Here is a 23,958-nt window from a genome sequence, read left to right on the forward strand (position 1 = left end):
CTATCAACAGAGTAATCAGACAACCTACAGAATGGAAGAGAGTATTGGTAAGCTCTGCATCCAACGAAGGACTAATACCCAGAATCTATAAGAAAGTTAAACAATTAAACAAGTAAAAAACAAATAATGTCATTAAAAAATGGGCAAAAGGCATGAATAGACACTTCTTGAAAGAAGATATACAAGTGTCCAACAAACATGAAAAAATGTTGCACATCACTAATCATTAGAGAAATGCAAATCAAAACCACAATGAGATACCATCTCACACCAGTCAGAATGGCTTTGAAAAAGTCAAAAAACAGTAGATACTGGTGAGGCAGTAGAGAAAAAGGAAGCATACAACATTGAAAGGAATGCAAATTAGTTCAGCCTCTGTGGAAAGCAGTTTGAAGATTTCTCAAATAACTTAAAACAGAACTACCATTTGATTCAGTAATCCCATTACTGGGTATATATCCAAAAGAAAATAAATCACTCTACCGAAAAGACACATCCACTTGTATGTTCACTACAGCATGGAATTAACTTAGTTGCCTATTAGTGGTGGATTGGATAAAGAAAATGTGGCACATATACACCATGGAATATACACAGCCATAAAAAAAAGAAAAAAATCACTTTCTTTGCAACAACCAGAATGCAGCTAGAGGCCATTATTTTAAATGAATTAATGCAGAAACATAAAACCAAATATTGCATGTTGTGACTTATAAGTGCAAGCTAAACAATGGGTACTCATTGACATAAAGATGACAACAACAGACATTGGGAACTATTAGAGCAAGGTGAGAAGGAAGGGTAAAAGAGTTGAAAAACTATTGGATATGATGCTCAGTACCTGAGTGATGAGATCCAGTGCATCAAAACCTTACCATCACACAATATACCCAGGTAATAAACCTGCACATGTACCTCCTGAATCTAAAATAAAAGCTTAAAGCATAAACAAAAAATAAAAAAGGTAACAATGTGCTGGATGATTATAGGAAATATATAGTAATCTTTTATGTTAGAGTAATTGATTTTTCAAAACATTGCTTTCACATTTGAACCTAAACGGCTCTGCGAAGCAGCCAGGTCTAGAGGAAAAATTTTCTTTTAAAGTTTAGAATAAAGGAGATGCAGAATGAAAGAAAGAAAGCAGTGTTTTATATTACAATCTTACCATCACTTAGATTGACATATGTATTTGTATTTGTGTGTGCATGTATACTTCTATGAAATGTGCCTTAACACTTATCAAAGTACATAAACAAGCCCACTTTGAGAGTATAACTAAAATTAATCCAGCAAATATTTGCCCAACAACCAATACAGGCTAGATCCAAAGATTAGTTCTTGAAGGTATTCTAGTAAGGTAGAGATGTGGAAGAACGATGCCTCTAATTAATTAGGAGATGATGTGAGAAGTTTTACAGGACATGTTACTATGGCATAGATGCACCAGCCAAACCTCCAAAGCTGAGGCATCTGCCAGAAAGGTCTTTGAATATCTGAGACCTCCTCCTGCAAACCATAAACCAATCCGTATAAACAATAACTAAACTGAACTTGGCCAATAGAGCATTTGGTCCAAATATACTTTTTTCCTATTTTATAGACTCTGTGATGTTAACATTCTTTCAGGGATGCAGTTGAGCATGAATCTGGGTATACACATCATATCCTTTTCTCCGACTTTTCTTCTCTGTCCCTCACATAGCTGAAGGGTGGGGAGCTCCCTATCCATTTGAACAAGAAGTTAAATCTAATAATACATATAACATAGTTACTAAAATATCAAGCTAGCTTTACATGTGACAAAACTAGCCAACCAGTTATGTTGTAATATGAGGGGATTGTGAAATATAAATGAACCTTGTTGCTGTTGTTGTTTTTGTTGTTTTTTGAGACGGAATTTTGCTCTGTCACCAGGCTGGAGTGCAGTGGCACAATCTCGGCTCACTGCAACCTCCGCCTCCCAGGTTCAAGCAATTCTCTTGCCTCAGCCTCCCGAGTAGCTGGGATTACAGGCGCCCGCCACCACGCCTGGCTAATTTTTGTATTTTTAGTATAGATGAGGGTTTCACCATGTTGGCCAGGATGGTCTCTATCTCCTGACCTCGTGATCTGCCCGCCTCAGCCTCCCAAAGTGCTGGGATTACAGGCATGAGCCACCACACCCGGCCAACTTCACATTTTTATAAATCATTTTAATTTCATTAAAGGATCCTGCTCTTCCCCAATTTGTTGTGATGTGGTATGGCTGGCCTTTATGCGTTTATCCTGATATCTGTAATGTTATTTAAAATATGTGCTATTATTTTATTTAAGTCTGAACTACATTCAAATTGCATACTTTAACTTGATAAATCATTTCTATTTCCACATTACTGGTATATACTTTCTAGGAAAGATGATTTTAACTTATCCTGAATTGGCTGATCTTTAATTTATTTGAAATGTATAGTCTCTACCTAAATTTTCTTAGAAAAAGAAACTCAAAATGTGTATTCCTTGAGAGAACTATTATTTATTGCTATGCATCAAGAATATACTTGCATTTTTTATAAATTCAAATGAAATGCATCACTTTAAGCAATTTGAACACTTTAAGCATTTAATTTTTTCCAATATATGAAAAACTCTTAGCCTTTAATGTATTTAAAAAGTATAATCTTGCTTATTTTCGCTAATGAGAAGGAGACAGACTGTTTACTTTTTCATTCAGTTTGGTAAGGTCAGAGAGTGAAACTGTTTGATACATAATTCATTTACCTGTAAGTTTGATTGTCTTTGCTTAACTTAAAAAATGTATACCCAAATAGGCTTATCTTAATGTTCTACTCAGTTATACATTTTATATCTTATGTTCTCATCCCAATTTTAGATCCTCAAATGGCTAAAACCACAAAATTATTTTGTCAAACAGGTTATTTTAGGGATTATAAAAAGTAATAAAATCAGGATCTCAAATATGAAAGAATCATTTTCATTTATATGTGTACTCTTTAAAAAGTATAATTTTATATACCTTCAAAAAATAAATCCAGCAAAATTCTTAATGATGAATACTCACTTCAGAATTTAGGAACTTGAATGAAGCCATCAACAGATGTCTGTGTGCAATATTTAATACAATTCGACAAATATTGAATACCTAATATAAGCAAGGCACATTATTATAAAATATCTAAAACCTGCTGAAGTTATAAGTTCTTATTACAATGTGTGATGAAGTTAAGAAAATCCTTCCTTGTCTCATGATTTTTAGTGCTAGCCAGGACATTGAAACGAGGCAATCTAAGTAGATTCTAAGCCATGAAACTGCCCCTTGAACGTCTCTGAGCTCATCTACTTCTTTTTTCACCATTAAGCTAAATAGCCTTAATTGATCCACTGATGTTTCATCTCACAGATCCCATATCCCTTATCTTTAAGTAAGGAGGTTCGCAATCTATCACACTAAGAAACTAAGAATAAACAAGATGAATATAGAATGCATAGGGATATCCTCTTTTTCGTTTGTGGCCATATCATTAAAATGGGATGGGGAGAATGGGCATTTGGTTTCCTGGGACATTGTGCACTGTGCTAAGCTTTACTGGGGGAAGCACCCTTACCTGTTAGGAAGGTGTTACTTAGGAAGACCAGCAGAAGCTCACAATATATATACACCTTATAGAGCAACGCTAGACTAAAATATAAAAGGATGGTACATTTAGATGTCAGTGTTTTATAGAATGAGAAAGTATGTACAGATACAAGCAGATGAATTATTAGGGCTATAATTCTTAAGAAAGAACACACAGAGAGAGAGAGAGAGAGAGAGAGAAAATTGAGAACCTAGTAGCTTTCCTCTGGTCAGTTTGAAAGGGCTCCATGAAAAAGGTGAAAGTTTACTTCTTTAAACGATGTGAAGATACTTTTTTTTGGTCTGGGGAAAAAACAGTTGTATATAAAAGCACTACATGGAAAAATAATACTTGAAAATATAAGCCTTAACATTACCTATATGAATAGTAATGTTATACAAAATGTAGAATATTCTGTAAAATGTTGATAATAGAATCATTAGCTTGCATTTTTTTTACTCACCTCAGCATCTGTGCTGAGTACTAAGTAGTGTTGTCTAATACTATTCTAAAAAAAGTTTTAAATTAGCTTTAATTTAAAAAATTAATCTGTTGCTGATATAATGAAAGAAATTAGCAGAAATAATTTAAAATAATATTTTCCATATATTTGTATTCATGTCAGAATATTTTATAACTGTCTTAGCAAAATCTCAAATACTTGAACATTTTCAATGTAATATTTGTTTTTCAAAGTGGAAGCTGCATTGTATAATACTAATAATTTGTTGTCATGTTTATTTTCTATCTTTCGTGCATTTTTCCTAATTGAATTTTTTCATCCAGTGCTTATATTGGTTTGAAATAAGGAACAAAACCAAGTCAGCGATTATAAGTTTTGGAATTTTTGTCTAGTTAGATTTGTTGCTATATCAAACACATGATTGAAAATGACAAATAAAATACTTTCAACAAAAAGTCACGAAAATATCAGAGAACTCTCATGTTGGCTTTTGTCATATTAACAGACTGAATTAGAGGATTAAAAAAATTAATGACATATAGTATTACATTTTGACCGCAAGAGTTTCTCTTTCTTTAATGTTTTAATGTGGGAAACATAAAATCCAATTTACATCAAACATTTAGATAATAGCATGTATGTTAATACACGATTCTGACAAAGGCGTCTGAATTCTTTCTACAAAAAAGCACAATCATATATCAAAGAACTGTCAACCACTAGGACAGCTCTTTGTTTTAACCTGTGTCGACAAAAGCTCACAAATTCTTTGGGCAAAAAAGCTAGTAAAGATCAAAGAACTTACAGGGGAGCTTCCAGTATATAGGAGCAATCTCTGTAGTTATTCTATTTCAATGCCCTTTGAGTATTAGCTACAAGATAGGACATTTTTCGGCAAAATATGCAAGGCGTAAATTATATAGATTAAATTTTTGAGAATAATTTATTTTAATTGGATAAACATCTATGTCTATTTTTCTTCAGTACTATGTAATTTGATTTAAACAGTATTCAACCAACGATAGATTATTTATTCTTTCATTGACTTAAGAAATATTTGTCCAGCACCTATTTTTAATATTTATTATTTTAAATTTATATATTCATTTTAATAATTATTTTAATAAATATGCAAATTTATTATATATTTTAATAATAAATATATACATTTATTATATATTTTAATAATAAATATATACATTTATTATATATTTTAATAATAAATATATACATTTATTATATATTTTAATAATTATATAAATTTTTTATATATCCTTAAGTATTTTGGGCAAATATTTAATATGTTAATAGGTGCTGGACATGTATTTTATATTTTAATAATAATTTTAAAATATTTGATATTTATTATTTCTCTCACTTTGTCACCCAGGCTGGAGTGCAGTGAAGTGATCATAGCTCACTGCAGCCTCCACCTCCTAGGCTCCAGTGATCTTCCTGCCTCAGCCTCCTGAGTAGCTGGGACTACAGGTTTGTGCCACCATGACTGGCTACTTTTTTTTTTGGTAGACACTGGGTATGCTATGTTGCCCAAGCTGGTCTTGAACTCCCAGCCTCAAGTGATCCTCCCACCTCAGCCTCCTAAGTAGGAGACTGGGACTACAGGTGTGTGCCGCCAACAAGCCTGGCTAATTTTGAAATACTTGTCCAGCACCTATTATGCATGTCCCGGCCACAGCTCTGGTCTATAGTTTCCAACTTTCAGGCTGAGATGTGAAAACCATTGGGAGTAGAACTTGCTAGGAATGGAGCTTACTACCTCTTTCCATTTTTCACTGGATTCCATCTTTAAATGAAGTGAAGGCTTGAAGATGAAATCAAAGTAAAATGATAAGAGTTTCCAGGTTTCAAGTTGAAAATTACTTTCTCCAAACACCGCATGTTCTCACTCATAGGTGGGAATTGAACAATGAGAACACATGGACACAGGAAGGGGAACATCACACACCGGGGCCTGTTGTGGGGTGGGGGGAGGGGGGAGGGATAGCATTAGGAGATATACCTAATGCTAAATGACGAGTTAATGGGTGCAGCGCACCAACATGGCACATGTATACATATGTAACAAACCCGCACGTTGTGCACATGTACCCTAAAACTGAAAGTATAATAATAATAAAATTTTAAAAAAAAGAAAATTACTTTCTCTAAGGAATTTGGTCTCTATTGCTTATTTCTTCACATGGGAGACAGTAAGAATATATGTCTAACAATAGCAGAAGTAGCAAGCAACTTGAAGGAGCGGATATTTTGGCAGGATAATGGGAAGCTCTCTGCCTGAAAGAATTTTAAGGAAAAAGAGAGGCAAACTCAGAAGTGATGAAGAGATATCCTTTGAGTTGGAACATCTTCCCCACCCCACCCCCATCCTTTTCTTCCCTCTGGCTTATCTAAATCAGGGAAAGTTGCTACTTACTATTCATTCACTTAAGTGCCCTGGGCAGAGCCCTGGGAATCACCCTCACCCACCTAACACTACATATTCAAAAAGTCACACCTAGACAATTCATCTCCCTTGAATTCATCTACTTTTCTCTTACCCCTTTCCACCATTTCAGAACGGGGTGTCATCATCTGCTCCCTTGCTCTGACCCCAGCCTCGCCAGCCCTGATCCATCCTCCCTTGCGCTCTCTTAGGTTTGGCCACATGAAACTCTTGGAAATCCACAAACACTTACGTTCTCATCTGAGCCTTCCAGTGTCTAGACAAGCTTTTCTCCACGTCACTACATATTGCCAAAGGAGGGAATATCTTGCTAAATCTACCCTGTTATTCAAATCATCGTTTAGCTGTTACTTCTCATAAATTTTCAAAGCAAAACAAAGTTAATTATCCCTGCCCCCACGCCCCACGTAGGCTCTTCCTCACCACCAGGCTTGCCTCTGTTGTAGCAGGACTTAAATTAGAATGTTCTTTTTGCGCTCTCTCTCTCTCTCCCTCCCTCCCTCCCTCCCTCTCTCCCTCTCTCTCTCTCCCTCTCTCCCTCTCTCCCCCTCTCCCCCTCTCCCCCTCTCCCCCTCTCCCCCTCTCTCCCTCTCCCCCTCTCTCCCTCTCTCCCTCTCTCCCTCTCCTCCTCTCCCTCTCTCCCTCTCTCCCTCTCTCCCTGTCTCCCTCTGCCTCTTTCTCCCTCTCCTTCTTTCTCCCCTTTTTCTTTCCCTGACTCTGTGCCTCTGTCTCCTTCTAAGTTATTTGGTGGAATAACCCTGTCTTGAGGAAACAATCTTCAAGATGCTGAAACCACATAGTAAGGTAAGGTTTGGTAGAAACTGGTAGGGAAGGAGGGCAATGAGGAAAAGTAAGGAAAATCAGATGAGAAAATAACGGTAGTAATATAGGAGAAAAAAGATGAGGCCGTTGAGTAACCTTGATCGACATAGACCGGAGCATATATGAACCACGTAGAAAAATATTGGTATGACTTGGTAAATCATGTAATTAAAGGTACGACTTGAAGGGCAAGTAATATGTGACTCCAAGTTTCCTTTCTTAGAACATTATGACTATTGAGTCCAGCATAGTGGAAATTTTCAAAAAGCAGGAAGGTTATATATAACTTATAAAATAAACTACAAAATTCTCAAGCAAGTACAGTATATTAACAATTAACATTGTTTAATTGTTTAAAAGTGAGGTTGATATATAAAATGGTTTAAATGTGTGGGAATCTGAATGTTTAATTGAGGCTTGAAGACAAATATCCACATTTCTTCCTCATGTCCTTTTAAAAGAAAATGCAGTGAACAGGTTTTGATTTCCATTGTAACATGGGAGCATACAGAGAAACTGGAAAAGCTAGCAGGAGTGTATTTGTCACTTAAGGTCCTCTGTTTGTTTCCTGACCCCTTTAAGGCCAGTTTCTATCGTAGTATTTGAATCAGCAAAAATGTGCATGTTTCACTTATCTGGTTTTTGTGACCAAAGAAAAGGCAAGTCCAGCAATCCTGTCATTTGTCTGACAAATCTTGGATAGATTCATCTAGGACCTACCTATAGGTAATGATGGTGTGGTTTACAGTGTCCATTTAAAACAGGAATATTCAAGAAAGCTTCCATCCCCAAGGCAAGCACACTTCTCTGTCAGCTAACAAGGTGACTTTCTTTCATGCTTTGGTTCCTTTTGAAGCCTGTTCCTCACTATGCCCTATCCTCTCTACATCTGAATTAAGAAGCAATTGACTCTGACTTTTAAGTTCTGTCCACACCTCCTAGGGGATTTTCTTTAAACAGAAGGAGATTGCCAGGAACTTAGGCGGTTTTTCTGTTTTGTTTTGTTTTGTTTTAAATAATGAAACAATGTAATGAAAAAGATATGCTTGTTATAAGCATGGAAAGACATGCTTAAAATAAGTTTCAAACAATCTCCAAGTAAGTTTTTCTATTTGTTTTTTTTTTTTAGATTCAATGTAATGCTGATCTTACAGGTTTATCCTCTCCCCCAAGAAAAATGTACTTATCTTATATTCACATTTTAGATAGAAACCTTTTTTTCCTTAAGATTTGAGTAATGCAATATGTGGTATAATCCCACATTATACTACTTAATATCTAAAACAACATTGGATGCAATACAGTTTGATCTTTAAATTCATGGAGCATGATACTTCTCCTTTAAATATTATTTTCTCAAAGGTTTTTCATTTTGAACTCACTGCCAGAAATAAGCCAATGGCTGTGTCCATGATGACATTTAAATTAAAATAAATTAAATTTAAGTTACTTTAATTTCATACATTCATCAAAACTCTTAAAAGTCTTTAGATCCTTGTCTCTGTAAACATGAGAGCAGAAGATTACCAGAGGCTAAGTAGGGATATTTATAATAATTTAGAGCAAAAATTGATTTACATTTTTGATACTATAATAATCTTGTAAAAGTTACATTTATCAATTGCTTAACTATGGATAGCAGCATGCAAGTTTTGAACAAAAAAAAGAGAGATCTTGATCTTAATGAAAGAATCACACAGAAAATAGAAAATGAGTTCATATTCTGAATGTATGAAGTTACACAAGGAAAAAGAAACTAGGAAGCAAAGTAAAACAGCATTCAGGTATCCATAAGCTACAAATAAAAGGAATAAATTTCTTTTTATTTTGTAGGGATTTATTTGTACTTTGCATCATTAAGAGTAATTCTATGGATCCCCTGCATTCTAACTGGTCATCTGGAACATTTTGGCACTTATGCTTGTCTGCCAAGATTCTAAACTAAATAAGATGTTGAGACCACTACAGACATTTTTCAGAATATTTTGATGTTTTAAAATGTATGGTCAATAATTTCAGGGAAACAATAAGCTTCTCATTCTTTTGAATTGGTCCTCAGGAGTTTAGATTGAAACAAAACTTTGCTTCTGTTACAAATTAGACTTTTTTTTCAGATGATAACAAATTAGAGCCACATTATAATTTGTAATTCGTACTTCAGACTTGGCATGTATACACATTTATAAGGACATTTTGGAGAAATATTCCAACTGTAACTTTAAAGAATATTCTTAGGTCTGTACTGAGCATTCTACTATGTAAATGGACTGTGCTAATGTGTTTGACTACGAGTTATGGTTGGAATCATTCTTAGATCCGTTCTGCTACTGTGCAAATAGACAGAGCCTTAGGTACCTTTATGCTCCACTAAATATTACTAGTAAAATTCCTTGTGTTATTAACATATCATAAAATAATATTTGCTTTCAGGCCCAATATATTCAGAAAACATAAAAACTGCACTACTTCAGATTTAATTGACCACAGGGTTAGTCCACATTGATAAAATCTGAATTATGGAAGAGTTTAAAAGAAATGCTGGTTGTTCGCTCTAGTGAAGGCCCCTAATAGATTATTAAATGCAATGAATATGACTGATTTGTTAAGAACCTTGCTGCAGTAATGTCCTTGAGTTCATGCCATGGAACTACTTTAAAAGTAAGGTCATTGTAGAAGAGATTGTTTTGGTGACTTAGCAATTAACTGCTCTAAATACTGTCTAAGACTAATGTACCTCATTTTCTATCTCTAGTTAATAAAATGACATTAAGTTTCCCACGTATTTGACATCTGAAATTTTTCTTTTAAACAATTTTTTTATAATCTATTCAGTTTTCCCATGTAGATAAAAATTATTTCAACCTAGAGCTTATAAAATAATCACACATAAAAATTTGTGTTGTCTAGATTAAGCTGTACCCCATTTTAATGCATTAACCTTGACAAAAGAACATTTCAGACTCCTTTAAAAGCAATAAACTTTTAATATCAACTGATGTTTACCAAGATTCTTGTTCTCAATGAAATTTTATTTTCATTAACATCCAAGTATACTCTTTTAATTCCTTTTGTGTTTTTAAAATATTCATAATGCCATTCATGAATCACTCTACGGCATCATCATACATTAACTTTGTTTTTTAATACAATGTCAGTAAATTTCCTCGTGTGTATTGCTTTATTTGAGCATCAAACCCCCAAACAAAACCAACAATAGAGTCAGCATCTCACTTCACAAATGAAAATGTGAGTCTCAGAATCTCCCCCAGCTCCTCGGCCAGCTTTGGCTCCGGTTCAGGGCCATCTTCTGATGTAAACGTCAGAACTCATTCTGTGCCATCCAGTTGCTGCTCTTTCTAAAGAAGAGAATACTGAGCATGAAGGATGAGAGGCATCTTTTAACCACCCTCTCCTACCTTAATGCTAAGTCTTAACATTCTGAAAAATCCTTGCTATTGTGGAATTATTGTATCTTTCCTGGTATGATTTACAATGAAACACATCTTTGCTCTGCTAAAGCATTCAAATCACCCACTTCAAATTGGCTGTGCCCCACTCTTTCCGGGTTCAAGCACATAGTCTAAAAAAAAAACAGGGCGTGTCAGTCTCCTATATAATATAAACTTTCCAAGAGTGAGTGAGGGACAGTCTCTCTTTCCCTGTTGCCCAAAACAGGTTGGGCAGAAGTTTTGCTTTAGTTTGTGCAGCTCCAGTATGGTGTTATTTTAAACAGAATTTATCACTTATACTCCTGTGAGGGAGCAAAGATGTGATAAGATAAAAGAAATGAAGCTTCAAGTTATCTTTCTAATCCTCCTACCTGGGATTACTTTCAAAGAGTGTGTTTGCTCTTATCTCAGGGGAAATTCTCCTTCCTCTGGACTACAACATTCAGGTAAAGTATTTTAGAAAACATGGTATACTGTTTGTGAAGATAGCAAAAATATCTATCTTTTGAGAGTCTCTTACATAGAATACTATATCAAATATATTTATTCTTTTAGCTTATTTCTGGACCCTTACTCCTTTTCCAAAGACAAAGTGTCAATGGAGAACAAATAAATTTTTCTTCTGTATGCTCGAAAGATTGTCTGAGGTGGGCTTTTCATCACAGCTTTCAGATTCTGGTCTAAGCTTTAATTTTGTGTGTGAATAAGTGATTACCAATACAAATGCAGTTCTGCCATAGAACGACCAACAGCTAATCAGTTATTCCATTAAGCACATTTTTAAGCTTACTTTGCCTTGAAGTAAGAGTATTTTATAGAAAGAAACGAACACACAGGTTATCTGCAAACTATATATCTCAGACAAAAACCTATTTTTCCATGAAAGAAAGTGGTATCCAAAGGATTAAAATTATACATTAGTTTACTAATCTTAAAAGGAGGAAGGTTTAATGCAAATATCACACTATTCTAAATAACAAGGAAGAAAAAAGGCAACAGTTTTTAAAATGCCAAAAACTTCCTATTTCCTCAACAACATGCAATCAGAGACAGAGTTTCAAGGACAAAAAGCATGTGTGTGTGCGTGCGTTTCAACTCTAAAAAGAATAAAAGAAACTTCTCACAGCTGAAGCACAGTAGTGTTCTAATCAACAGAAGGACATGTAGGGAGTTGAAGTAGATTTTCATTTCTGAGAACGCACATTTATATTATTTTCTAGAGGTTTTTAATTTAATTTCATGTATATATGTAGAAGCCAGGATTCTTGCAAACTTTTTTTAAGGTTTCAATATATACCAACTTACATCACAATTTCTAGATTTAACTGAAAACCTTAAAGGAATTGAGTGAGAATCAAACATCTAAATAAAGATTTCCCTTAATCTTCCACGTTTTCATAGAAACAGCAAAGAAAAAAGTTGCTTGTTTCTGTTAGAAGCAATTAGTGAGCCATCTCATCTCGTTGAGGGTGAGATTTATTACTTGGCAGTTAAGTGTACCTTTCTTATTCATAATAACAGCCACCGGAAATATCTTTATCTAGTAACTTAACACATAGTTTGATTATAGCCCTGAATTTGACTTGCCACATCACAACCAAACAGAATCGATTCTGTTAAATATAATTTGGAGATATTGATGTGTTTGCTGGTGTTTTGTTTAGACTTCATTTTAGTACATTATTTAGTGCTGATTTCACATTAATAGGCATTTCATTTTACCCCTGGTTCTGAGGTTTTAAAAATCATGCTTTAGTTTATATGCAAATATTGAAACAAGAATGTAAAATAGTTCTAAACTCTAAATGTTTTCCCTTATCAAAGTTCCAGAAAAATGCATCACTCAAATTGTATATAGTAAAAAATATATAAAGTTGCTCTTTCTTTTTCAAATTAAGATTAACCAAATTATCTTAGATATGACTGATACAAAAGTGGGGGGAACCAAATAGAAATCATCAATGTATGTGTTCTCTAAAATATGTTACTTTCCATTCAGTAAATGTTAGGTACTTCTTCCTTAGAAGTATATTTCATGCTATGGATAGAAAGGAAAAGAATGAGTTGACCCCAACTCTAGGAAGTTAATAGAACAGCTTCAGTTGATAAGTGAAAGACACACACACACACACACACACACACACAGATGGAGAGAGAGAGAGAGAGGTTACTAAGAATAAAAGAAACTTTTTCAAAATGAATTGGAAGGTAGGAAGTGCTTGTAAAGGGTAGACTAGAATAGGTTCAACTTGGGCCATATCGGTCAAGAGAGACCTGGAAAATGATTTGGCTATTAACTGATGGATGATGCAGGCAGAAGAGAAGATATAGAAGACCACTTGTTGTCAGTTGGGTTCTCTGGAAGCAGAGGCTTAGATGGGGTTTGGGGCTCAGGATGTTTATTTGGAATGTACACTTAAGCAAGATTGGGCAGTGGGAGGAGTCAAACCATGGTAGGAGCCTGACAAAGCCTCAGCCAACCCAGCAAGATGTCAGGCACCTGCATGTCCCATCATAGCATCTTGAATCAGGCCAAAGTGGATCTTCAGACTCTTCCTGGGTTGATCACCAGGAGTGTAAAGGACTTGACCTTGGCCTAGTTGGCCTTCTGCAGCTGAGGCTGTCCCTGAAGTTTTTGAGACCTGGAGACGGTCGCTGATCATATTGACCATGGATAGGGAGCAAGTCCTTACTTGAAGGAAGATATGGGTGGCCCGGCCTCACATCTGCCCTACCAATGCATGAGCAATAGCACACATCAGACATTGGAGGAAAGCGTGAGCAAGGTGTACTTAGGGCAGACAGTCGCTAGTGACGAAACCCTGGAGTTGAGGGTCATAGCAGATCACAATCTCAAGAAAACAGAGCACCATGCTGGGAAAGTATTTAAATGCCGGTGTGAGGATTTTGCTCTTCATAAGGGAAGAAGTGTAAATTAAATGAGAATGTGGCAAAGCAGCACTTGGGAAGAATTTTGTATGTGCTTTTGAAGGCCGTGTATCTATTAGGAGAATAGGGAGAGGTGAGGGAAGCAGGATGATAATGCTTGTTAAAAATGACTTCTGCTGCGTAGCGTGGTGGCTCACACCTATAATCCCAGCACTTTGGGAGTCCGAGACGGGCAGATCATTTGAGGTCAGGAGTTTGAGACCAGCCCGGCTAACATGGTGAAACCCTGTCTCTACTAAAAATATAAAAATTAGCCAGGCGTGCTGGTGTGCAACTGTAATCCCAGCTACTTGGGAGGCTAAGGCAGTAGTAGACTTGTTTGAACCCAGGAGGTGGAGGCTTCAGTGAGTCATGATTGAGACACTCCACTCCAGCCTCGGCGACAGAGCAAGACTTCGTCTTAAAAAAAAAGTTCGACCGGGCGGGGTGGCTTACGCCTGTAATCCCATCCCAGCACTTTGGGAGGCCGAGGTAGGCGGATCACGAGGTCAGGAGATGGAGAACATTCTGGATAACACGGTGAAACCCCGTCTCTACTAAAGATACAAAAATTAGCCGGGCGTGGTGGCGGGTGCCTGTAGTCCCAGCTACTTGGGAGGCTGAGGCAGGAGAATGGTGTGAACCCGGGAGGCGGAGCTTGCAGTGAGCCGAGATCGCGCTGCTGCACTCCAGCCTGGGCGACAGAGAGAGACTCTGTCAAAAAACAAAAACAAAAACAAACAAAAAAACACTCCTGCACGAAGCTATGAAAGATAGCTACACACCTTAAACTACCAAAGTTAGAGCAAACACACCTTAAACTACCAAAGTATTTCAAGAAAATATGCTGTTTAAACAAGTAATTTTGGGCAAAAGAGACTTTCGACGAAACAGGTTGTTCAAAACTTTTTTTTTTTAAGTTCATGTCTGCCCTGCAACCAGAAGTTGGCACATATTTGACTCATTCCAATCAATCAACTGGCCCCTCATTTACCAAATGTTTACTGAATACCTACTAAGTGAATGAATTTTGTTCCCTGTTATGAGTAGCTCACAGTGTAATGAGGGAGATAAAATGAATAGATAATTTGTAATACAGCATTATCACCACTGGAAATGCGCAGTGAGGGTGGCAATAGTTTCACCTGTAAGTGACTCTCCAGCTAAGGGCTTTGTGTTCTATGATAAAATAAGACTACATTCATATTTTAGAGAGGTGACCTGTGATAGTTAGGAGTTGGAAAACCAAGTTGGAAAGCTATTGCAAGAGCTCAGATAGTAGAGAAAAGATGCTAATTAAGATTTATTGAGCACCTATAATGTGCCCTGCTGTGTTCTAATTATATATATATAAATATATATATTCATATATATTTATATATATATTTATATTTATATATATATTTATATCTATATTTATATATTTTTTAATATATTTATATATATGTTTATATATATTTATACATATTTATATATATTTATATATATTTATATATATATTTATATATTTATATTTATATATTTATATATATTTATATATTTATATATATTTATATATATTTATATATTTATATATATTTATATATTTATATATATTTATATATTTATATATATTTATATATATATTTATATATTTATATATATTTATATTTATATATTTATATATATTTCTATATATATTTATATATTTATATATATTTATATATTTATATATATATTTATATATTTATATATATTTATATATTTATATATATATTTATATATTTATATATATTTATATTTATATATATATTTATATATTTATATATATTTATATATATATATTTATATATTTATATATATTTATATATATATATTTATATATTTATATATATTTATATATATATTTATATATTTATATATATTTATATATATATTTATATATTTATATATATATTTATATATTTATATATATTTATATATATATTTATATATTTATATATATTTATATATATTTATATATATTTATATATATTTATATATATTTATATAGTTATATATATTTATATATATTTATATATATATTTATATATTTATATATTTATATATATTTATATATATATTTATATATTTATATATATTTATATATATATTTATATATTTATATATATTTATATATATATAAAATTTTCACAATGGTGAAGTTTGAAATGAGTGATATGTTGTTTGGATTTTTCTTATAATTATATCAACTCAATGTTGGCTTCTAACATTGGCAAACTCAGGTGATTAAGAATTATGGTTGATGTCATCAATAACAGTTTTAAAAAAGCAAAGATAAAATTTGGGAAAAAAATTAAGAGGACCATGGTGAAAGATAAGTATTGTTGCTTAAGAGAAAGAAAATGACGTTAATAGAACAAGAAATATTGTTTAAGAAGCAAAAGTTAATTCTCTTGTGCAAAATTCAACTAATTTATAAAAATCACAAACGACACACCTTCACATACACACACTAAAATATTGAGGGAGAAGTATCAGTAAACATGGAAAGGGGGATATAAAACTAGAGTATGCTTTTAAACTCAATATGCTTGAGCTACAATAAATAGAATGGCAACATATTTACAGAGGAACAAAATTAGCCTAAGGAGAATACTCTTAAAATACAGTGAAACCCACTGAAATAGTCACAGTCAGCATCCAGCTTGTGGGTGTGCATGTGTGTGTATTTAATCTCAATTATGAGCCTTGGAAGAGAGAAATGAAAAGGAAAGGATAAAAGAAAACACAAAAAATATTAATATTTGTAGAGAATTTAAACATAGTTTGCAACACCCATGAATACCATCACTCTCATCACTGACTTCTTCATTACATTCATCTCTAACATTATAAATCTGCAAATTATGTGTGTATATATACACATGCAGTATATATATGTGTATGTGTATATACATATATACATATGTATACACATATATATATATATATACACACACACACACATATACATGCAGTCCCTCTCCCCGACATCATAAGTTCCATGAGGCTGGGTTTTGCCATGTTCAAAACTGTGTCAATAATTGTGTCTTGGCACATGCTAGATGTTAGTATTCGTTGAATGCTAAATGAATGAGATGTACATATTATCTCTTTTTATTTTATAATTAAGAAATAACATAGTATTTCTTAAATTTTAAGAAAAACTGAATAAACTTACATTCACTTGCTCAAGATTGCCAAAGTGTGGAGCCAAATTTTGAACCCAAGTTCTATTGGTCTAATGACCATATCTTTTGCTGTATAAGCACTGCCTTTTGAGGTGTTAAAGAACCATCTCCCATTAGACTTTTCTTTAATTTACCTGATTTGATTTTGTGTGGTATGTAAAACATGAAGAAGGATGATGGTGAATTATATAGGCATGGTGGCAAGGCCCACCTTTAGTCCTATCCACTTGGAAGGCTGAGGCAGGATGATGACTTGAGCCCAGGAGATTGTAGTGAGCTATGATCATGCCACTGCACTCCAGCTTGGGAAACACAGCTAGACCCTGTCTCTATAACAAATAATAATAATAAATAAAATTTTTAAAATGAAAAGGAGGTATGATGGTGTATTTCTTAGTCCATTTGTGACTGCTATAACAAAATACCATAAACTGTGTGGCTTATAAATAAGCATAAATTTATTTCTCACAGTTCTGGACCTGGGAAATCCAAGTTTAGTATCCAGTAGAGGACCCACTTCCCGGTTCACAGACAGTGCCTTTTAGCTGTGTCCTCAGTAGAAGGGGTGATAGAGCTTCTTGGGGCTCTTTTATGAAAGCAGTAATCTCATTTAGGAGGGCCTCTAAAGACCTAATCACCCTCCCAAATGCGCCACCTCTTAACACAATCACCTTGAGAGTTAGGATTTCAACACATGAAATCTGGGGGGTTCCAGGGAGGGGACAAACATTGAGACTGTAGCAGATTACCACTGAAACATCTTTAAAGATTAAGTTCATGGTTCACAGCAGCTTTATAAAAGAAAAACGGATTCTTGAAAACTCATTGACAATATGCATCTTTTCACTTTGTGACAAATGATGATGTAAATAATATTCTATTTTAAAGTTGTAATGTAATATGTCTGTCTACACCAAACATTTTGTTATACTTTAATGGTTGTAGAAAACAATCAGTGAATTTTGAATTCGCATGAAGACAATCTTATGTATTATCACTTTCATGATAAAACATAATCAAGTGGTAAGAAGCAGAGATCTGAGGAATTTTTTGTGGTCTTTGTTTTTAACATGCTGGGCAAATCGGTTCATTAATTATCTCTTTTTCATGAGTAACACCAAAGTAAAAGCACTTAGCTGGCTCCTCTTGGATGTTAGAGAGTGAACACAACTCCTGTGGACTTAACGCAGGCTGATGAATCCATTAAGTTATGAGCTCTTTTGCTAATCACAAAAAGGGATGCCCAGATGTGTCTATATATGATCATCTTATTTTTGCCAGACTCCTGATTGGTAGTAATTACTTGAGCAGAATGAATGCTGAGATCACTGTTGTGTATATTAAGACAGGAATCAATACAATGAATCGTAGTTAATGTATTTTGCACATAAGACGTGAACTGAGCTTCTCACACCTTTCTTTTTATATTTACTTATATTTGTCACTGAAATTTTGGGGATCATTCTAATTTAGTGATCGCATAAATGTTTATAATTTTCATAATTTAAAAAATCAATTTCACAGGTGTTAATGTGGCTGCTGTTTTATTCAAATGAAGCAGAAGAGGTAAAACTGCGTGGTGAATGTATACTCTTAAAACATTTCTTGTATACTTCCCATTGCTCTAATAAAACAAAAGTTGTATTCTCATTTGTTATCTATGTCTAATGTCTCACAAATACTTTTTTTTTTTGTGAGACGGAGTCTCGCTCTGTCACCCAGGCTGGAGTGCAGTGGCGCAATCTCGGCTCACTGCAACCTCTCCCTCAAGCTATTCTCCTGCCTCAGTCTCCCGAGTAGGTGGGACTACAGGCATGTGCTACCACACCTGGCTAAGTTTTTGTATTTTTAGTAGTGATGGGTTTTCACCATGTTAGCTAGGATGGTCTTGATCTCCTGACCTCGTGATCTGCCAACCTCCGCCTCCCAAAGTGCTGGGATTACAGGCGTGAACCACCGACCCGGCCCTCACAAATACTTTTATACAGCCACTAAAGAATACTTTAGTCCTTTAGTTCGTATTACGCAGCTGTCTTTCTACAGATTAGCTTTTATTATTACCCATTAATTCTGGTAGAGTCGTTCTGCCCTTTTTGGAGGTTTAGTTTTTCTTTATCTCTAAAAGCACCCTGGTCACACAGGCTCATGCGTGTGCATATGCAGAGCATAACTGCCATGTTTTCTCTTTCCTCTCCTCCTCCTCCACTTGCTTCTCTTTCTCCCTTGCTCGTTATTAGTTGTTGATTGCATCTAGTATCTCTCCCTGGGATATTTTGCTAACGTATGAAGTGGTGTTGGTATGTGCAGTGCTTGGCCCTGTAATTGGTTAACATTAACAACCTGAGCTTTGTTGTATTTGTAAACGTGTCTGTTACCTATCTACATTTATAAAGGTATTACAAAATACTTGCTGAATTTTGATATCTTTTTTTAATATTCTAATATAATTTATATTTAACTAAGAAATTATTTGTTTTTTGATGGCACTTGCATGTTGAATCCAGTGTTGCTAATTGTAATGCTTATTACATTCCTTACCTAATTTCTGCTTACATTTTCCGAAAGTGACACCTGCCTTCTCCCTCCCTCCCATGTTTCAGAATATTTAAATCCCAGTGAGTCTTTTTGTTGTTGTTGTTGTTTTATTTTAACCTGATGCATAATTGGTGATAGTGTTCTGCCGTTTGAAATTTCACAAAAAGTTTGCACAATGTGCATTTCTTCAAAGCCACTTGCAAGTATTCCACTTCATTTAGATCGAGATTTTTCATCTTTTAAAAGCAGATACTGTAATAAATATTGCCTATCTCAAAGGGTCGTTATGAGAATTTAATAAAGTCATATGTGGAAAATACCTAATAAAGTGCCTAGCCTGTCGCTAACATTAGTTTTTACTATTTTTCTGTGTGATTGTTAGGATCTATAATTTTTCAAATACGTAAGTAATTTTCAACAAAAAGTCGCAGTCTAACACTTAAGGCCATTGGCATTTGTCAAAATTCAGATCTTTCTGTTTGATTGAAAGAGTGAATAGTAATATATTTTTTCCTGGAATATTTTTGAGTAATGTTAAATATGTGAGTCATTATTACAAGAAACTATGATGCTAAACGTTTGTATTTTCAATGCCTTACCAACCTCTTTCCTCATGTCAAAAAAAATGATAACCTCTGAAATTGGTAGTTTTATCTGGTCTAATTAATTCCTTCTGTTAAACCATAGTAATTATTAGAAAGAGTAATTCGGTGGTAGAGGGAACAGAAAGAAGAGATGACTCTGTATTTCTGATTTACCTAAGAAACAGAAATAAAAGGGTTGGCGGGGGAAACACACCATAGTAAGTTTAACTTTCTGTTGAGCCCTAAAACAGCTCAGTCATTGTAGATCAGGTACAATAGCACCTCTTTTATCCCCATCTCTCTTTTTTTTTTTTCTCCAAAAGCAACAAAAATGTATGCTTAGCTCCAGGGGAGAACTGCTTTCCTCAAGCTGGAATCCTGTACAACTGTCATCTCCAATACACTTCTACACCTATTTTACAAAGAAACTTCTTGCATTTCTTGGGTTTGTGAATGGTTAGTTTCAAAGTTCCTTTTAAAACAGCTTTACAAGACCTTTAACTCTGCATAAACCCACAGAGAGTTTCCTTCTCCAAGTTTACAAAAGCTGATCCCTGAGCTATGGGATAAGAAATAAGCCACCATTATCTTTGTGTGTGTGTGTGTGTGTGTGTGTGTGTGTGTGTGTGTGTGTGTGTGTGTGTTACTTTGAACCTATTAAATTGGTACTAAAGGTCAGATGCAAAAGCATTGGAAAAAAATCAAAAATTTTCTTTGCATTTTGAGTATTAGTTATTTCCCTGTGATAACTTATCTCATAGTGATTTTATTACATTAAGTCGTTGTGTTTTATTTATTGTATTTGTTGGAATTCTAAAAGTGGCAGAAATTTTACATAGTAATTCCCAATTCAGTGCATGTTTTCATTAAAATAACCACTTAAAAATGACATGTATTTCCTGCCCCCTGTTTTAAGACTGAAATCAGTAACAGGGTAATAATTTCAGTGAATGTTCTGGATTAGATTGGTTCTGTACTGGATTATGTGGATACATGATCCTAGGATCCATGAATATGTAAGATACAATAGTGATAGGGACAGGAGGCAGGGAAATTCTGGGCCCTACACTCCAGCCTGGAACCACAGCCCAAAGTGAGAACATACATTCCTGTTTTCCCACTTGAATGTTGCCTTTTCCAAAACCACCCATGGTCCAGCCCATCCCCCATCCTGTGCCCATAAAAACCCCAGGCTCTGCTGGCAGAGAGAGGAGAAGAGGAGAAGAAGATGGATGTCAGAGACTATGGTTGGATGTTGGAGAGAAGTAGCTTGCCTTCAGAGGGACAGCTTGACAGCGTGACTTCGGATAAGAGTCCGGCTGGAAACCGCTAAACTTCAGGGGAAGATCACCTTCCCACTCCATCTCCTTTCCAGCTCCCCTTCCTGCTGAGAGCCACTTCCATCAGCAATAAAATCATCTGCATTCACTACCCTTCAATTTATTTGTGCAACCTGATTTTTCCTGGACACCGAACAAGAGCTCGAGTACCACGGGTGTGGATGCAAAAGGCTGTCACACTGACCCTCTGCCCTTGCTGGCAGAAAGTAGCCACCTCACACAAAAAGGCAGAGGGCCCACTGAGCTGTTAACACTTTAGCTGTCCATGGACATGGCAGAGCTAAAAGAGCACTGTAACGTGCATTCTGGGACTTCAGGGGTCATGGGCACCCCCTGGATGCTGCCACGAGGCCACTATGGAGTTCGTTTCTGCCAGCACCCAAAAGCGCTCTCCCTGGCTCCTGCACCTGCTCACCTGCATACTCCCTCCTGCCAGGGGTTGAGCACAGAGGGCTCAAGTGAATGGAGTTTGCCCCTGCCAGTGCCAAAGCAGCTGGCTAGCTCCAGCACTCGCATTCCAGTTCCCGCCCACGAAGGAGCCAAGGGAAATTTCCTGTTTCAGTAGATATGTAATATCCATGAATATGTAATAAGTAATAGATTAATTTATAGATGAATATTGCCACACTGTTAAGTGCAAAAATAAATACAGCAATTGTGGGAGAAAAAGTCAGCTTAGATTTGAGACACCTAATCCTATGTCTGTGCGACCACTTCCCCTAAAAATTTTATGCCTGAAACCACCAAGAATCACCTTGCTCCTTATATAAGCTGCCGACAGTTTTTCTGTCTAGCTTTATTCATTTAGCCACAATAACCTTCACTCCGCTTCAAGGCTGCCCTGAGGCGCCCTATATCCAGCTCATGTCAGGATGTCTTGATGAAGCTTCTAAGCATGAAGTCTTGCAGCCTCCTGGAAGCTCTGCAAAGACAGCCGCAGGTGATTAGATGAAACGGACAGCAATACCTATAGTAAGTGCTTGAATTCCATGCCTACTCCAAAATATGTGCCCTAGGCAAGAACCCAATTTACTCCCCCTGGGGCCAACTTTGAACAATCCCTTTCCTCTGTGTTTGGGTAGAAATGTTGGCACCACAGAATCTGCGGTAATGTCGCATCTTTTAGAAGATAATTTGCGCTCATGAAACACGACTATAATTTGTAACTACTGTAAATCAGTCAAATTTCTCCCTTAAATAAAATCATCACATTATGTTCAGGCCGAATGCAAAGTTTCAGTTGCCCACATTTTAATGAGTGGTGAGTTACGTGAAGGAGAGTAAAGATTTTGTGTAGACGTAATTCTTTATTTTTAACTAGCATAGTTATGTTGGAAATATATAAGCACCGAGGTTTCAGAAGTATCTGCAACTCAAGATGCGATATAAAATGTATTCTATTTAATGAGCTCTGCATTCCATTGACTGTTGAACTATACATCAATTGCATGCCACTTCCTTTCAACATTCAAACTGTTTAGCTCACACTAATAGGTACATTAAAAAGAATCTTGCTACAAATATGAACGCAGACATCATAACTATATGCATTTCTGCCTAGGCTCACACGTTTTTAAAAGCTCCTAAGAGAAATCTTCACAAAGATAAACTGTAACCCTTTTTGTGCAGTGTTTGCTAATGGAGAAAGATATGATGTGCATTTTTTCTGTACACAGCTGAACTAGTGTACAATGATATCAACTAGAAAAAATGAGAGAGTTGGAATAATCACTGTATCATTATGGACATAGGCAATTGATGAATTGTTTAGCTCTCTTTATGTCTTTGAGTACCTTTGGTGAAAAAGTGTGAAAATAACACTATTTATAATTGTAAATTGAATCACGATGCTATCATAGTACTTTGAAAACAATGATGGATGTTTTTAAATAGAAAGTGGGCTAAATGAGTCCTGAAATATTACAAAGGTAATCTATACTCATAAGTAAACAGTTAATAATCTCAAAAGAGAGATTTAGAAGGAACATTATTCATTCGCTAGTGTTTCAAATGGCCTTTGACTAGTTACCTATTAAGAAAGAGAAAATTATCTGAACTCCAGAATAAAATTCACGTAAATGCTGTCTGCTAAAAAAGAAAAAAAATGAAAGAAAATTATTCGTTAAAAAGACACTTAAGAAAAAAAGCTTACTGCTTGTGTTTCTAACAGAGAATGTGAAAATAGTCTTGCTTTTACATTGTTTTTAACATGTTTGTGAAAATACAACTTTGTAAATCCGCTTAAATAGTAGGTTTAATAATGAGCGTCTTTAAGAAATCAGTGTGAATTGTATGTTATTATCTTCTTGTGGATCTTTAGAAAAAAATATTTAGGTGAATGTTAATACTCATAGCTAGTCACAGAAGAAAATATTTTATTCTTGCTTTGTTTCTCTCTCTATCTCTCTCTCTCTCTCTCACACACACACACACACACACACACCCATACATATATAGTTTCTCTTTATTGGAGAGCTTATTGGTTTAGATAAAAATTTCACACAAATAACAAAATATGATTTTAAAGATTGTTAGTGGCATGAA

General features: G+C 35.0%; 1 protein-coding gene and 1 long non-coding RNA gene across 2 annotated transcripts in view; one reads left to right on the forward strand and one right to left on the reverse strand.

The window, feature by feature from the left end:
- Positions 1-23,958, forward strand: part of TENM3 (teneurin transmembrane protein 3) — a 2,735,422-nt gene that overhangs the window by 997,307 nt on the left and 1,714,157 nt on the right. The gene's annotated exons all lie outside the window — the stretch shown is intronic.
- The window catches only part of LOC130541477 (uncharacterized), a 96,241-nt gene continuing 82,613 nt past the window's right edge, over positions 10,331-23,958 (reverse strand). The window contains exon 3 of the long non-coding RNA XR_008955535.2: positions 10,331-10,722. This is a non-coding gene — a long non-coding RNA (uncharacterized LOC130541477). The remainder of the gene's footprint in view (positions 10,723-23,958) is intronic.

Source organism: Pan paniscus, chromosome 3, assembly GCF_029289425.2.
Source record: "Pan paniscus chromosome 3, NHGRI_mPanPan1-v2.0_pri, whole genome shotgun sequence".
In the NCBI taxonomy this organism is placed as follows: domain Eukaryota; kingdom Metazoa; phylum Chordata; class Mammalia; order Primates; family Hominidae; genus Pan; species Pan paniscus.